The sequence below is a fragment of the Meriones unguiculatus genome, chromosome 4 (assembly GCF_030254825.1).
Source record: "Meriones unguiculatus strain TT.TT164.6M chromosome 4, Bangor_MerUng_6.1, whole genome shotgun sequence".
NCBI classification, from domain to species: Eukaryota; Metazoa; Chordata; class Mammalia; order Rodentia; family Muridae; genus Meriones; species Meriones unguiculatus.
Genome location: NC_083352.1, coordinates 103495903 through 103512854, shown reverse-complemented (window position 1 = coordinate 103512854; position 16952 = coordinate 103495903).

The following is a 16952-nucleotide window of genomic DNA, read 5'->3' as shown; positions in this document are numbered from 1 at the left end:
CCTCACAGAGGAAGACAATGCAGCCAGTCCTGATGAGACCTGATAGGCTAGGGTCAGATGGAAGGGGAGGTGGTTCTCCCCTATTAATGAACTAGAGGAGGGTCAAAGGGGGAGAAGAGGGAGGGAGGGGGTCACAGCCGGGATACAAAGTGAATAAATTGTAATAAATATTAATAATTAATTAAAATGCAAAAAAAAAAAAAAAAAGAAATCAGACATCCTGACAGGGAAGATCAAACTTGTCCCAAGGAGCCTGATGCCCCTAATCAGCAGAAAGTAATCTAAGGATAACGACATCAACATCCCCTTTCCTCTCAGTCCTTTTTTTTTTAAGATTTTTATTCATTTATATATATGAGTGCTCTATTTGTATGTACACCTACATGACAAAAAGAGGACATTAGCTCCCACTATAGATGGTTGTGAGCCACTATGTAGTTTCTGGGAATTGAACTCAGGACCTCTGGAAGAGCAGCCAGTGCTCTTAATGGCTGAGCCATCTCTCCATCCCTCCTTTATCCCTTCTTTCCCTCTTTTGTACAGTGTTAGAGGGTTAAAAGAGTGGAAGAGTGTGGAAGAAAAAAGAACCCACAAAGTAGCAAATGCCGGCTACAACGTATGAATGGCTGCTCACAGTTCTCATGAGGAAAGTTTTTCCTCTGAAGCTACTGTCTCTCCCTGCCCTGAAAATGTCCTCAGAAGGCTAAAGCTGAGTCTTGGAGCATCGATTAAAGCTCACTGCTTGCAGCACGTGATTATTTGGAGAATGTCCCCCTTGTAGGATGAAGCCTTCTCCAGGTCCCGTTGTGCACAGCACAGACTCAGGTTCGGGGTGATCACACTAAGCATGGGAATCCAGGGCACAGTCGGAGATTAGGTCTTCAGCAGCATGCTTGAGAGCTGTAGCTGAGGGCGAGGCTGGTGTTGAAGATAACCCTGAGCTTTTCCTTCTGTGGAAGAGCAAGAGAGGAGAAGCAGGTTCAAAGGAAACCAACTGCTTGCTTTGATCAATTAATCACAGATGTAGATGACTTTTGCTGTCACGTGTTGCCCTAAGCTGACACTCTAGATGGATTCAGGCTCTGTCAGCATTGAGGGGCCCCGCACAGCACACCTGGCCAGCCGAGCCTCTTTCTGGACCAAATTTAATGATTCATTTGGCTCCCAGCAGACAGTCTCTTTTGCTCACACCTCAGAATAAATACACAGAGTTTGTGGAAAGAGATGTTTATTTCTGTCCACACAACACAGTTCAAACAACAGGAAAAAAAAAAAAAAAAGCAAGCTCATTATTATCCCTCCTTGAGCCGTGAGAGGAAGTACCGACGTGACCAGGTTAAACCTTTGAGTAGTGATTAGTTAAATCAGGTGGGGCCTAGATCATCATGTCAGTTCTTCTTACAGTGTGCTGGGAAGAAGAATCGTGGCCCCCAGCGATCAAATTATCTGAGTGAAGAATTCATCTCTCTGCCATCGCTCACATCGGTCTGGAGCACACCCCGGGCAGGAGAGATGCTGAGGCTAGCTAAGAACTCACCTCTATGGAAACACAGATGTGAGTGTGTGCTCAGCCATGTTTCAGTACAGGCGACCCCCATGCCCAAAAGAGTGTGATAAACAAGGATAAATCAGAAGCCTGGCCTCATTGAGACCCCATTCTTAGACAAGGTCTACAGACTCCTGTTCTGAGCCAGCGAACTGATTAGTGGATAGGGAAACTCCCTTAATTGTTCTGAGTTTTTTTTTAATTGGCACAGAACAATTTGTCACTCTCACTATATGGACCGAGTCCACTTGGATTGTTTGACGTAGGATGAACATGCATTTATTGATTTCCATGACAAAATGTCTCATTACATTGTCCGGGAGGCCTCTTCACCAATTACAAATGCTAATAGGAAAATCAGTACTCTCTGACCCTAAAAGGCTCATCTCTGTCAGTGTTGGCAATGGCAGAGGAGTGCTAACGGCCATCACTGAGAACCAGTTTTCATCCTCGGCGAGTCTTTCTGAAGTCACCCACATCCTGTGGTCCAGCAACTTATCTTCCTGTTCCAACAGCTGCATCCACCACTAACCTCCACATCCGACGCCTGATGACTAGGTTTGCTAGGAGAGTCTGAGCTAACCTGAGGGTGTAGGGAGAGGCTCTTGCTGTCAATAAAATTTAGTTCAACCCCACTGTAATCCAGAACCTCCTTCCAGAAGACAGCAGGGCTCAGTCCAGAGCAGATACAGCAAAACATAGCAGTGTGCAGTGCCCACCACACACCCATGCCTCCAGATGCCCAGGGGCTCACACCTGCACACGTGTTCACGTGCGCTTGTGCATATGCTCAGACATGCCCATGCCCTTACGCATGCTCAAAAATACATGATAACACATAGAAGCCGGCTGCACGCACACACAGGTATGCACACCACATGCATATATGCACACATGTTCATGCATATGCACATTACCACACAGAGTTATAGCCACATACTCCTCACATTACAGCATATGTGCTTGCAGATACTCAAATCCAGACACCTACCCACACACTCAGCCACACAGCATGAATGCACCTGTTACACAGATAAGTATATACACATATATTCTCGAATATGCACACACTTCCAACATGAATGCATAGCATTCACACAAACACACACACATGCACACATACACACATTCACATGCTCACTTCCAGGTACCCCGCGCACACACTCTCTCATGCATGCACACTCTCACACTAACTCCAAGGGGCCGACAAGGATTCAAGCCCTTGCCTTTCTTTTGAGCAGAAACCACTGGCGTGTTCTGCTGTGATCTTGAGGCCCGTTCACTTATTCATGATCAAACATCAGGTAAGGGACTGCCTCCCCTAAACAAAGGCTTGTTTGCAAGAAATCGGATTCACACCCCTGGGTGTTCCTTCTCCCTGGCAGAGAGCTGACAGGAAAGCAAGGGAAAGGAAGAGACATGATCTTGCTGTAATATTTATGTTGTGGAGATCAGCACTAGGCCATGACCCAGCTTCTCCTTGGAAGGAGAAGGCAGTGGAGGAGGGAGATGGTTCAGCGCAAACCGCCTGTATGGAATGATGCTGCAAGAGGGCTTTCTTTCCCTGCTCCTACTTAAGCAAAACCTCCCTCCCTGCCTCCCACCTCCTGTCTCTTTCCCAGCTGAAGCCTTAACATTGAAAATTCTCTTTCGTGTGTCGGGTTCCGGGAGAACAGAGCCCATCTGCAGCACCTCACTGGCTTTCCTCCTGCTCTTTGCAATTTTGCAAGATATGAAGCTGTGTGCAAAATCCCCACAACTGCAATTTCCACTTGTGAGAGAAGGAAAGCAAACTGCAAAACTCACTCAGGCTTGCCTTTTTTCCCTCATGCCTTCACAGGAACACAGCCCCCGGCTCCCCAGCACTGGTTCATGGGATGCAGGCGATTTCCATGTTACCTGAGGCATCAACCAACTGGTGATTATTTTCAGAGACAGTTGTGAAGGCTTTCCATATACCTTGAGAACCGTTGCTCTCTGGAGGACAGTCTTCAGTGTGAGCCAGTGGCTGTCCCCATGAGAGCCGTGGTTGAGACTCCGTATCTGCAAGGGTGGAACTGTGTGACCAGAAAGATGAGACAATCCTTCAGCTGTCCTTTCCAGTTTAGCTGGATGCTTGTCTCCCTGGCTGAGGCTCAGAAAAATGTGGGCCAGGTGGAGCTGAGTTCTGGTTATGTAGAAAAGAGAAGACTTATAGCCCTCACTGGCCAAAGACTCTGTCTTAGTTTGGGCTTTATTGCCATGAAGAGACACCACGACCAAGGCAACTCTCAAACAAACAAACAAACAAACAAACAAACAAAAAACATTTAATTGGGGCTGGCTTACAATTTCAGAAGTTTAGTCTATTATCATCATGGCAGGAAGATATGGTGCTGGAGAAGGAGCTGAGGGTTCTACATCTTGACCAAAGGCAGCATAAGGGGGACTGGGTGTACGTAGCTTGAGAGCATATGACCTCAAAGTCCACCTCCACTTTCTCCAACAAGGCCACACCTCCTAACAGTGCCTCTCCCTATGGACGAGCATTCACATACATGAATGTTTTCATTCAAACCACCACAAATAGCAAGTGACCTCATCCTCTGAGCCATCTCTCTAGCTCTTCCCCAAATTTTTACCTTGCTTTGTTTGTGTCAATCACATTCCTTTACCCTTATCATTTTTCTCTAAATAATGAATAAGGAATAGTTATAAAAATATGAGCAGAAGACAGAAATTATAGCTATGTGATCCCACCCATGGATGGGACACCTGTGGGACAGCTCTAAGGGGGAACCATCCATGAGCAGTGCAGACACAGGAGAGTCAGTAAGTAAAGCAGGGAAGACCCAGTCAACCATACTTCCCCCTGTTCCCCACTTTCACCCTGGGGTTTTACAGAAGGAACTGATGGAAGCCGGATTCTGTGATCTTCAAGTAGAAGTTCTCCTATGAGACAAGACACCTCTCCATGGGTGGGGACAGGAAATAGGGGGCAGCAAGGGGTAGCCACTGGCAGGCATACAGAGAGGCATGTGGAGGAACTGCTGGCCATCCACAGTGCTTGGGAAGCCCCAGTGAAAGCACACCACATAGGTGAGCCACTCATTTGCAAAAGGAGGCTGTGGAGGTTAGTGTAACCATCAACTCCACATGTCCCCGAATCCTCTGGAGGAGAGACTCTTTAGTGAAGAGTTATCGACATCAGGGCAGTTTGGGATGCTTCTATGGGGGTTGTCTTGCTCTTTCCCAGGCTGTTTGTCACCACAACAGGTATGAAAGTAGAATGGAGGTCATTGGCTAGCAGAGAGCCCTCTCAGGCCATACAGCCTGAACAGGCTCATACTTGCTGAATCTTCTGCTTGTAATGTGGTCTCAACCAAACTTCAGGCCGAGCAAGCAAAAGGCCTACCTCGTTCTCATGTTTGAAATATGAAATACCTCAGCTGAGAACTCCCGTCCTTACCGAAGACTCCTCCCCCTTCTGTGGCCTCTCAACTCCGGGTCCCTGTTCACAGACCCGGAGCTGAGAGGATCCATCACCCCTGCAACAATTAAAAAGATTGACTGCCTATTAGCACAGGCACTGTGGTATCAGCTCATCTGAAATTAAGCGGGAGAGATTTCGTTAAGGCTGTTTTGTTAAGCAAGCAAAATGTAAAACTTCCCATCTTTAGTGATTGATCAATGACCTTTTAAAGGACCCTGCTAAATGGAACAATTGAAGAATGTTGGAGCAATTAAGGAGCTGTTGCAAGGCAGTCCACTTATCAAAATGACTTGGAAGTTCCAACTGGACGGTTGCCCTGCGTGCCTTACTGCTGTCAGGCCAGATCCAACAGCCCCAAGAAGACTATTTTAGACATATCAGCAAAATGCCACCCTGAACTTTAGCAGCAATTACAAGTGTAACAGATATTGTCTGCGTTGAGCTTTGGGCTGAACTGCCCCGTGTGCTTCGATCTGCACACCCAGTTACCCGGCACAGCCTTCTCTTGCCTTCTGTTGTGAGCACTTGCCGTTCCCATTAGCATTTTCCAGATAAAAGCCACAGTGTGGAAAGGGTAAAAGCTAAGCCAGCTCAAGCCATGCGGCACTTTGTTACAGTAAGGCTTCCTTTGAAACAGTAATTACTCCAGTGCACCGGCCAATTTGAAGAAAGAGCTGCCACCACCTCCGTGCTTTGAGCAGAGGGACTGTCCTGAATACCGTATTTTCTTCCCCCCTTCTTACTCTTCTTTTTCTATTTGATAAAAAATGAGCTTGTTTTACTGGGGTCACCCCAGACCTTCCTGTTGATAGAGGAAGAGAGCTTTGCTAGATACAAACATCAGTGATATTTGTGGGTTGCCAGCACTCAGGCAAAGCTGTGAACCATAGATTCTCTTGGAGAGAAATATCCTCTTCTCTAGGCCCAGTCCCTGGTTTCTCATCCAGAGTGGGAGGAAGGGTACAATGAGTGCCCATCCCAACACTCTTACCCTCAAGCCTGCTTTTAGAAGCTGCCAGAACTGAGGACAGCACTGATTCCAACCCTAGCATGGGTGCCATGGAAGAAAGTGGCTGCCTGCCTCCCTACTTCCCTGCCTCCTGCCTCCCTACCTCCCTGCATGCTGCCTTCCTGCCTGCCTATGATTCTGAGACTTTATCTCTAATGACACAGACCACTTCAGAAGACTCGATGCAGGCTCTAACCTGATAGTTATGTTCATTTTAATCTGTGTCTGCCAAACAGAACTAGACACACTAGCCCCGATTGCACTGTGAGTCCAGAGCCACCTCTGCTGCAGACTGATGGGGTAGGACCTAGGACCTCTCCTTTCCCCTCCCCCTGGGAACAAATGAAACTGTCAAGAGGCTACAAATGCTGGTGACTGCTGCCCCTACCACTGACTCTCTCTGACTGCATGCTAGGTACTTCCCGTGCTTTGATAAAATGCCCAATGTAGACAGCTTTTAAAAGGAAGGACTTGTCTTCCCCATGGCTTTGTGGAGTTCAGTCCACTGTGGCTGATTGCTCATTCAGGGACTGCAGTGAGGATGAACAGCATGGCAGAGCGGGTAGGTGGAGTGAGGGAAAGTTGGCCTTATGGAGAATAGGAAGCAAAGAGAGAGGACAAGACCAAAATTAACCTTCAGCACATAGTCCTAGTGACCTAGTTACTCTAGCAGCCTCCTGAAGTTTCCAGACATCCCTAAAGAGTGCCACCCACTGGAGACCTAGCCCTCCTGGCATGAGCCTGTGCAGGACATTTTCATACTCAAGCTGTAGCCAGGCCCTTTCCCCCACTTTTCATGGTTCCACCTCTCCTTCGCTAACATGAATCTTTTTAAACTATTATACTATTCTATATTCATTGTGCAAAATACTATGTTTTACGGTGACATTTTCAAGCAGGTGAACCTTCTTGTGACAGGAAGACCTGACCTGCTCCCTACAATCTGCTCAGCATTCCAAAGGTCTGCCAGTGAAGTAAACTTGCCATCTAGAGTGTAGGCTATGGGTTGTGAACACATACCTGGCCTCAAACAATCTCAGAAAACACTTTTTGAGTAGGCGTTGTTGAGATTCTGATTTGGATCAATGGGTGAGGATCAATATGGTCCGGGAATGTAGCTCAGTGGCAGCGTGCTTGCTGGGCATGGACAAGGCCTTGAGTTTCATCCCCAGTACCATCAAAACATTAGATAAATCCTGCATTGGAACCTCTTATCCTGGATCTTGGTGGTGAGAAGGTGGGAATCCTCCATACTATGTGATTCTGCCTGTTTCAGGGAGATATTGGAAGCATCTCATCTGTGCTGACTCTTAGAGATTGAACCGGCCTTGCACAATTCCCTCAGAAACTGAGCTAGCCTTGCTCTCTTGTCTCAGAGACTAAGCTGGCTTTGTGTTCTTAGGATTAAACCAAACTTGATGGTTTTGCATTGTACATCTGCTCTGGAAATCTTGAAGCCTAGGATGGAGGACTGGGCATGAAGGAGTGTTTTGCCGTTTTTCTGCTCAGGTGCTGCTAGAAAGTCTCTAGCAAGAGACATTTGTTGGTTTTCACAATAGTTCATGGATCCCCTCTTTGTTCTTTTTTTCTCCAGGACACACCTTCTGAGGTTCAACTTCCCTCTGCTATCCTCACTTCAGGGGTGGGGGTGGACTTGGGACAGTACTGGATGTGTAAATTTCCATATTCCTAACATGAAGATATACAGCTGCAGCCACCATTAAAGCAATGCAAGGAAAGATGTTGGAGAAAGAGGAGGAGAAGGAGGTAGAAGAGGTAGAGGATGAGGAAGAGGGATAAAAGAGAGTGAAGAGGGGGTAGGAAGAGGGAAAGATGAAGAAAAAGAGGCAGATAATGAGGGGAGAGAAAGAGGAGCGTGAAGATAAGAAAAAGGAAGAGTAGAAGGGAAGGGGAAATAACAAAAGGGGGAAGGAAGAATAGAACAAAATTAGGAAGAGATAGGGTAAGAAAAAGAAAAGGAAGAGGAGGAAGAGGATGACAAATGGGAAGGAAAAAGATGCAATGGGGAGCGGAGGAAATTAAAAGAGAACCAAGAGGAGGGAAGTTGGAAAAGACATCTCCTCCTACACTTCCCAGATGGCTAAGGCCCCTTTTCTGATTCTGGGGCCAGCATGGAGGAGTTTCTTTTTAGGGATTCAGTGCTCACATCTGCAGTGCAGATTGGCAATAGAGAAATCTCAGACTCAGTCCTGGGAGTGAAAATGTGAATAAAAACACAGGTGGCCACCCTGCCCCCACACCCATCCTTGGTAGCTGTCGCTGAGATCCACTGCGTTTTATTTCTCTTGAGTTCTAAAGGCAGTCTCTGGGGTCATGTATTCTGTAGGAATCTGCTCTCCCCAACTCTGGTCTTTTAAACTTTAACATGGGGTTAATTCTTCACCCCAAGATCTGCTCCGCTAATACCACAGCACTCTGCTTCCAGGGCTGAAAGTGATAAAGAAAATGCAATAGATGCCGGCTGGGTGAGAGCTGTAGTTTTCATTGAGTATTAAAGAGCCATTAGCTGTCTCCGCCTGTCATCTCTGAAAAATGCTAACATCCACAGCATGTCACTTAGAAAACCAGAGGAAATAACCACTCTCTAAATCTGTCTGCAGGGATGGAGTTACTAGGGACTGGTCACTAGGGATCCTGCCCAGCACTCAGTGTAATACATATTGAAGAACGCAAACATAATTAACACATAAGCCATAGATTATGCACTGCCAAAATCACTCATTTTAATATATCTTTTCAAAGTGACAAAATTGCCCTGAGGACATGCAAGAGCTAGCGTGATAAGAAAACACTATAAATAGAGAGGGAATAAAGAGAGATCTTGGGTTTAGAAAAATGGGAAAAAAATGGATGTCCTCAACCCCAATTTTATAAGTGCTTCCTTGTCTGTTGGCAACAGATTAATTATTGCTGGATATAAACACATACTACACACATGCACATACACACATGCACACAGTATTCTTTTAAATATGAGATATTTCCAATTGTTGCTGGCGATAGGCCACCTCTCCAACCCACACCCAATGTACACATGCTCACAACAAACTTACAAAATTCATCTAAATATAAAACATTTCCAATATACTCACAAAATGGAGACCATAGCATCTTGTTCACCTAATAAAGCATTCCGCAGATAACCAAAAGCAATTAACCGACAGACACAAATTACAGCAACAGCAAAGGAGCCAGACTCTTCTTCTCAAACTGGAACCTTTCAAAACTAAGACAAAAAGGCAGAATTTAAACCCAGAACCCAAAGCACCGACATTTAAAAGCAGACATTTGAAGCCTTCACTGCCCACCATGAATGTTTACCTCCCAGAGATGGAACCATCAAAAGAAAGCCCTAGAAGGGTCTGGGCTCTGAACCCAAACGCTGACTCGTTTACCACACAAGACAGGCACAAACACGGCTCTCACACACAGCACACGCAAAGCAAGTCACCATTTCAGAGAAAATACTGGCGTAATGTTGCCAACTTATTAAAAAAAAAAAAAAAAAAAACAAAAAAAAAAAAACCCAGCCACCTCACTCTTTTCTACCTCAGATGTTAAAAGTCTATGTGCCCAACGGTGCTATTTTGAAGAAACAGACACTTAAAAATATGAAGTGAGTTTTAAGAAAATATGCCTGCTACCATCTGAGGGTAAGATGCTCCTGCCTCTCCTCTGGTTGGCACAGCTCTCTGGAATGGGGTTTGGTGGGCCAGGGGCCTTCAGGGTTACATCTGAGGAGTCATTAATATGCTTCTCCTTGAAGGTCCAGTGAGGGTCAGGAAGTGGCCTCCAGAGAGAAATGGGGGCGCATCCTGGGGTTTCATAACTCCAGCCTTTCAAGTCCTTCATATGCTCAGCTCAAAAGCATAAATGTGGCGGAATTCTCACCCTTCTGTCTTTATTCAACATCGCATTGCCCCAGCAGTGATAAGAAAGCACCTACTAGGTGTCTGTGCAAGGGAGTCAGTCAGATCACAGACAATCTGATGGCCGCGGTGCAAGGATGGGCAGGATCACTGAAAGGATGCTCAGAGGGCAAGAAAGTCTTTCCAGATGGGACTTGTTAAGTCCAGAGAGGACTTGAAGGGGTGCACCTGGTCAGCTCAGGGTGAGGAAAACAGAGTCGTCCACCTAGAAAATACCAGTCTTGCCAGGGAAGTCTGCATGCATGTATGTCTGTTCTTACAGATATTTTCACACTGTTATCGATGGATGTTTTGTTTTCTACACAGGTGTTTCATTGTGCTTGTACTTCATTATGAGTCCTGGACCTGCAAGCCATGACCACAAGCTACATTTACCTGAGTATGTATAAATGAAACCTGAATTAATCTGTGTGAGGATTTTTTTTAAATATATACATCTATATCTATACACTTAGCATGCTTATGTATATAGACACATACATACACCTATGCACACATTCATATGTACATGGATACACATATTCATATATACACATACATAAACACGTGTAAGATCTGGGCCCTGCTTCTAAGCATATAAACATAATTAATTTGACTAAGCAGTAGCAGACAGCCTATGGGAGTTCTTGCTCATAGCACCAGAAGACATCTGGAGCCACGTGCTCCTGTCAGCACTTATGAGACCACTCTTGCCATTTTTGTGTGTGGCTGCAACATGACCTGGGATGCCTACTCTCAGTTTTCATTCCTCTCCTTGCCGGACTAAGTGTCTAAGCATATGTCTTCGGCTTTCATTTCTGTGAAGAGACACCGTGACCAAGGCAACTCTTATAACGGCAAACATTTAATTGGGGCTGGCTTACAGTTTCAGAGGTTCAGTCCAGTGTCATCATGGTGGGGAGCAGACATGGTGCTGGAGGAGTTCTATATCTTGATGGAAGGCAGCCAGGAGGAGGTTCTCTTCCTCACTGGGTGGAGCTTGAGCACTAGGAGACCCCAAAGCCCACCTCCACAGTGACACACTTCCTCCAACAAGGCCATACCTCCTTGTGGTGCCACTCCCCATGGGCCAAACATTCAAACACATAAGTCTGTGGGGCCAAAACCTATTCAAACCATCACAGAATACCACGGGAGACTCTGACACCTCTTCCACTCCTAACCTTCACCCATGTCCGGAGATTAAAGACAATGGGAAACCGCAGCAACCTGATCCAAGCAGGACGACAAACAGCACAAACCCATCAGAAATGAATGCATGGGACACTCCTCCAGGAAAGGAACCAAGATCTGCTGAGGTGCTTACCGAGGGTGGAGCAAATGCAAAATGGGTAGGAGAGGAAGGTCATTATAAATACCAGATACGGTCACATGACCAGGTGCAGAAATGGGGATTATAGTTGACATGAATTGTTTCTGTCATATTTTGTTAAGAATGTGTTTGTACAGATATTTGGGCTCTCTTTCCTTGATTTTTTTATCACATAATGTAGGATCAATTAAAAGAATATCAGTGGTTTTATCATATTTAAGTTTGATACACTAAGAAAAATGTCCCTCAAGGAACATTGCCACCAATTTTAAATTTGTAATGAATTTGAGGTTGTACAAGGAATAGCTGTATCATGTAAGATGTAATCATGACCTGGTTATTGTTTTCATTCAGAGACTAAGCATGGCATAAGATGTCAAGTTGACAAGGGTGGACTTGTGATGGCTGTTCTTAGATGTCAGCCCTGACTAATACACCAGGCAAGAGACAGCTCTTCAGAAGTTCAGTCCCCAGGACACAGAAAAGCTACAGTGAGGTTTTTCAGTCCCAGACCTTCAAGAGGCTGGGGAAAGCTGTCACCGCGTGCATACTGGAGGCGTTGGAAGACATGGAGAGAGGAGAGGAAGTCACACTGTGCTGTAGGATGACTTGAGATTTTCCTTCTTTATGATGATATGAAAACATTGTGTAATCAGTAAAAACAGAACTGTGAAGTTTGGATTTTGATCAAGGGGAATAAACAATCTCTCAGGGCTGTGCTGTTAGACTACATTGCTTAGCCGGTTGAGTTGCTGAGCGAATTTCTAGCTCACGGCATCTTTGATTTGCAGTGCATTTACCCACATGTAACCACACCTGAACTCTGGATCAGGTAGGTGACAAAACTTCCACTCTGCTGACCTAGCACTCTTAGCAAAGCCCACCCAAGAGAACACTGGACAACACAGAGCTTGGCAGATACGGCCCTGGAAGATAAGGAAGACAAACAAAATAAATTTGAAAGGGACACAATAACACAGATCCCTCTAAGCAAAAGGAGACCCTTGAAGACAATTCAATGATTTCTCTAATGCCAGAGGAAAAGAAATCAATCCAGAATTCTACACCTGGCCTAAAGACCTTTCAAGAAGAGCATTACGTGAAGATATTTTCAACCAAATAAAAGCAGAGACAATTTATCGCCAGCTAATTACAGTGGTAAGGACATGAGGGAAGTGCCTTGGGCTGCAGAGCAATGATAACAAATGGAACCTTGATCTACAGGAAAGAGAGAGCCAGAACTAATAAATACCGGCGTGAAGCTGCAAAGTACGAGAGCTTCTATAGTTCCCTATTCTGTCATTCTTTTTCAAAGAGAAAATTACCTGAGACTTTCTCATAAAATTAACGATGCTCTTACCCTCAGGTTCTGAGAAACCTTGGTATTTACCCAAAAGACTTGAAAGTGAGAGAGCACAAAACGTGTTTGAATATATTTTCCAGCATAACAAGCACCTGGTGCTAACCCAACACCTAGGAGGCTGACGAGGCAGGAGGCAGGCAGAGGAAGCCTCCCCTCAGGTCCTACCCACTGGTCCTTGTTACTCACCTTCCTCAAGCAGAAATGAAACCATATGATCTCCTGACACACCAACATGTGTGTCTGGAACACCCAAGGCCCAGCTTAAGTGTCCAGACCTAGATCTACATCCAAGTGCTGGGTGATTCTGTCGACAGAAGTGCTCTGAGAAGACAGACATCTGAAGGCCAGCGGTGTGTCTCTGCCATGCCAAAGCTCTCACCTAGCATCCTCGTGGCATTTCTGGTGCTATGCTAAAACACCCTCACAAAAGCCACTTAGGGGAGAAAGGGTTTGTTTTCCTTCACAGTTCCAAGCAACAAACATTCCATCCATCATAGCAGGGAATGTGACAGGAATTTGAAGCAATTAGTTCTCTCATGCCACAGTCCAGAGCAGGGAGCAATGAATGCACACAGGGTCCATCTTTAGGGTGGGTCTTCCATACCCAATTAGGCAGTCAAGACAACCTCCCCACAGACATACTCACAGGCCAACTTGATATAGACAATTCCTCATTGAGACTTTCCTTCCAGTTGATTCTAGGTTGTAGGAAGTTGACAATTAAAGCTCGCCAGCACATTTAGGTTCCACAGAATTCAAGGTTCAGTTCTCTGTTCTCTCTACCCTAGATCCTCAGTGAACATCTAGGCCTCTGCATCCTGATGTTACCCAGACTGTATTAATAACCCCCAGGGCCTACTCCTGACCTGGGCCTGCCTCGAAGCTCCATGGTTCCCCATCCAACTATCTAACTCAACTGATTAACCAGATTGAGGACCTAGGTTTTGGCATTCCCCTGCCCAATGCCTTCTCTTTCACTACATCAGAATACTCTTTAACACCCACACAACACCCAGCTAATTCTCTAGGGTCTCTGCTACTAACAGCACTCAAATTCACAGTTCATATTTCCATGACCCACTTACCACAGGCAGAACAGGCTGAACAAACTGTGGGGAGCAAGCTAGTAAGAAGCACTCCTTTCTCCTTCAGTTCCTGCTTTAAGTTCCTTCTATCACTGAAGGACTGTCACTGAAAGCTGTAAGATGAAATCAACCCTTTCTTTCCCAAGTGACTTTTGGTTGGTGTTTTATCACAGTGACAAAAAGCAAAGTAGGACATCTAAGTGCCCAGCACACAGTAGCATCCGACCAAGCTCCAGGTTTCTCTCTTTATGAATCCCACACCATCTTCGTATAAAGATTGCAAAAGAGAAAATGAAGTGACATGGATGGGCTCCACTGGGGAAGCCTGACTCTCCTGATGCCACACACCACAAACATGACACCAAATTGATATCTGTTGTGCTTCTTCACAGAGTAGTTCTAGATGGTGATGCCAAGAGCTTTTAACTAACAGATCCATGGGTATCAAGCAGGCTACTGGCTAAATAACATGGTAGCCCTTAAGCAAACACTCAGACTGGAAATTCTTCAGCAGGGGGGCTCTTGTGTTCCCAATCTCACCTCATCCCCAAAGCAGGGATGTTACAATTTGCAATTCAGAAAGTCTTTTACATCTTAGTAACCATGCATAAAAATTAATTCAAGCAAAACCTAATTTAGAATAATAATAACATGCTCTCCTAATGTTCCGACATTAATCATAGCTAAGACAGTTACTATAGCAGCACATTGGAATTTATTGAAATACCAGAATTCAGCGGAGTACAGACTCTCTTCGGAGAGTGCTGCTGTTTGTTTAAGCGAGAGGAGGAAACAGGCAAGCAAGCTCTCTTTTCCAGGAACTAATTTAAGGTTCGGGATAGACCCCATCAGAAGTAATAAAGTGATGTTTGCTCTGGGTGGGGTGACCTTTGCTTCTTATGATGAGATTACCTCTAATTTTGTACTTTCTCATAGAAAGAAAAAAAAGGGATGATGGAATCATGTTGAAAGAGGAAGAAACAGGAGAGCCACTCCCCTTCTTGGTGCACAAGGAAGCCCAGCCCCACCTCCCAAAAAAAGCAAAAGCAATAAGCGCAAACATGTGGTCAGTGGAAGCTCACATACTATCAAAGCGCCTCCATTCTTCACTGTGGCTTGAGCTGCCAAATGACCCACAGGCACTCTTCGGACATCCAGCTGTTTAGGGTCCCCACACTTACACTGTGGGTCTTGCCCAACAGATCACCCAGCAGGTGATGCCTTCAGATCTTAGCCTAAGCCTGTACTCCGCTGCCATCCCTCTCTAACCTTCCACAAACCCTCATCTCCTCTGTCCTGCCCGGGATGCCCCCCTGCAGCCCACTGACGCTGTGGGCTGGAAATTTGTGCATAGTGGGAAACTCAGAAGCATCCCTGGCCTTCCCATGAGTAACAGCGCGGATGTGGGCATCCCTAGAAGTATCTATGACTGCTACCACATATCCTCAGGGGGCACAAAAATCACCCCAGGCTCGAGCCACTGTCTGCCTATTGTAAGAGTGAAGTGAGGCAAACATTATTAACAGAGAAAAATCTTAAAACTATATGGCAGTTCACATGGGCTGTGCACACCCAGCCCATCAAAACAGCACTTCTGTGGCTCTGGGAATGCCTCATTTGACACTTTCATAGCTACATCATCTCCTTTTCTCCCCTGAGCCCTTCTTAACCCCTGAGGGCTGATAATGTGCCCTCCATTTCTATAATCCATAGCATTTCAAGAAATGTGGTAGTTCCTTTGATTTGTCATCTTGTATGGGCCTTGGAATATGCTGCTAGGTGAGCCATCTCTTCTGGATATGCACATGGCCATCAGCCAATGAGGTTAATACTAACTTTGTAGGTTTAGTGGGGGGGGGCTCCAGTGTGGATAAGCATCGAACAGTCCATCATGGAGAGGTGGTGGGATGGGAGGGTGGTCACACTGCATGTGCAGACATGAAGCAAGGCAGGATAACCACTCACACTCAGCTAACTTTCTCTGTTTCCCCAGCCCACGTTATGGTGGCACCCACATGTAGAGTCTCTGCAAATGCTTTCACAGATCTGCTCAGGATGCATCTCCTAGGTGACTCCAAGTCCAGTTAAGTTGATCACGATGGTTAACAGTCACGCATTAGGCGTGTAGCTTTCCTACATCTGATTAGGTTTATCAAAGTGCGATGTAATTTATTGCTGAGCTGCGTTGCACGCTATGTCTGTCTCTCAGTTTATTTAAGCATTCAGTTGTTGAAAGACATGTGGGGTGTTTTTTTTTCTCCATGTTGGAGCCATTACAAGTAATGCATTTATGAATATTCATACATGGGTCTCCTGCAAATACAAGCATTCCTTTTCTCTGGAAGAGATGTCTGCATGACTTTTTTGGATGATGCGGTAACTGTAGACGGTTGCAGGAACTCACCAAGCTGTTTCCCGGACTGTATCGTGTCACATTCCCATGAGAAGCAATGGAGGACTCAGTCTCAGCAGCCCCACCACTTTGTCTTAATGGGCCTGTCCCACCAGGCGTTCGGAGACAGCCCAGTGTGGTTGTGCCTTTACATTTCTTATTGTCTAACAGCATTGAGTGTCTTCCCACGTACATAGCTGACATTTTTAGCTTTGTAGTTGAACACGGTGCCATACCCTTTTCCCATTGTGTAATGATTTCTTTTTCTTACACTGAGTTCAGAGAGGCCTTTATGTATTCTGTATGTATTCTTTATGTATTGTGCTCTGTCTGAATCACACTTGGCAAATATTCTCTCCCTCTCTAACAGCCTCTCAGGATGCTTCACAGGAGCTTTGTTGGTGGCTCTTGTTACTTTAAGGCTCAGGCTTTAGGGGTTAAGTTAGAGAAATATGTGCTTCGCCATATTTCTCTTGTGACTTTTTTTTTTAAGTTTATAATATTATATTTTGCTTTTAACTCTTTGGTCCCTTTGACTTAAGTTTCATACAAGGGACATACTACTTAGATTCATATTGTTTACCCACTGTTGTTGGATCATTCTCAGAATACAATCTTTTCTCCATGAAATTATTTTTGTGATTATGTTGAAAGTCAGTCAAGCCGCATTGCTGAAGGTCTGTTGTTTGTTTCCCTATCCTGTCCCACATTTCACGCTTCATCCATTGGCCAAGAGAGTGCTGTTTTCTTGGGCTGCAGGCTTGTAAGTCCAGCATTATTACTTCAAGCATGCTTTGAGCCTCAGCTGAAGGGCATCCTCCAA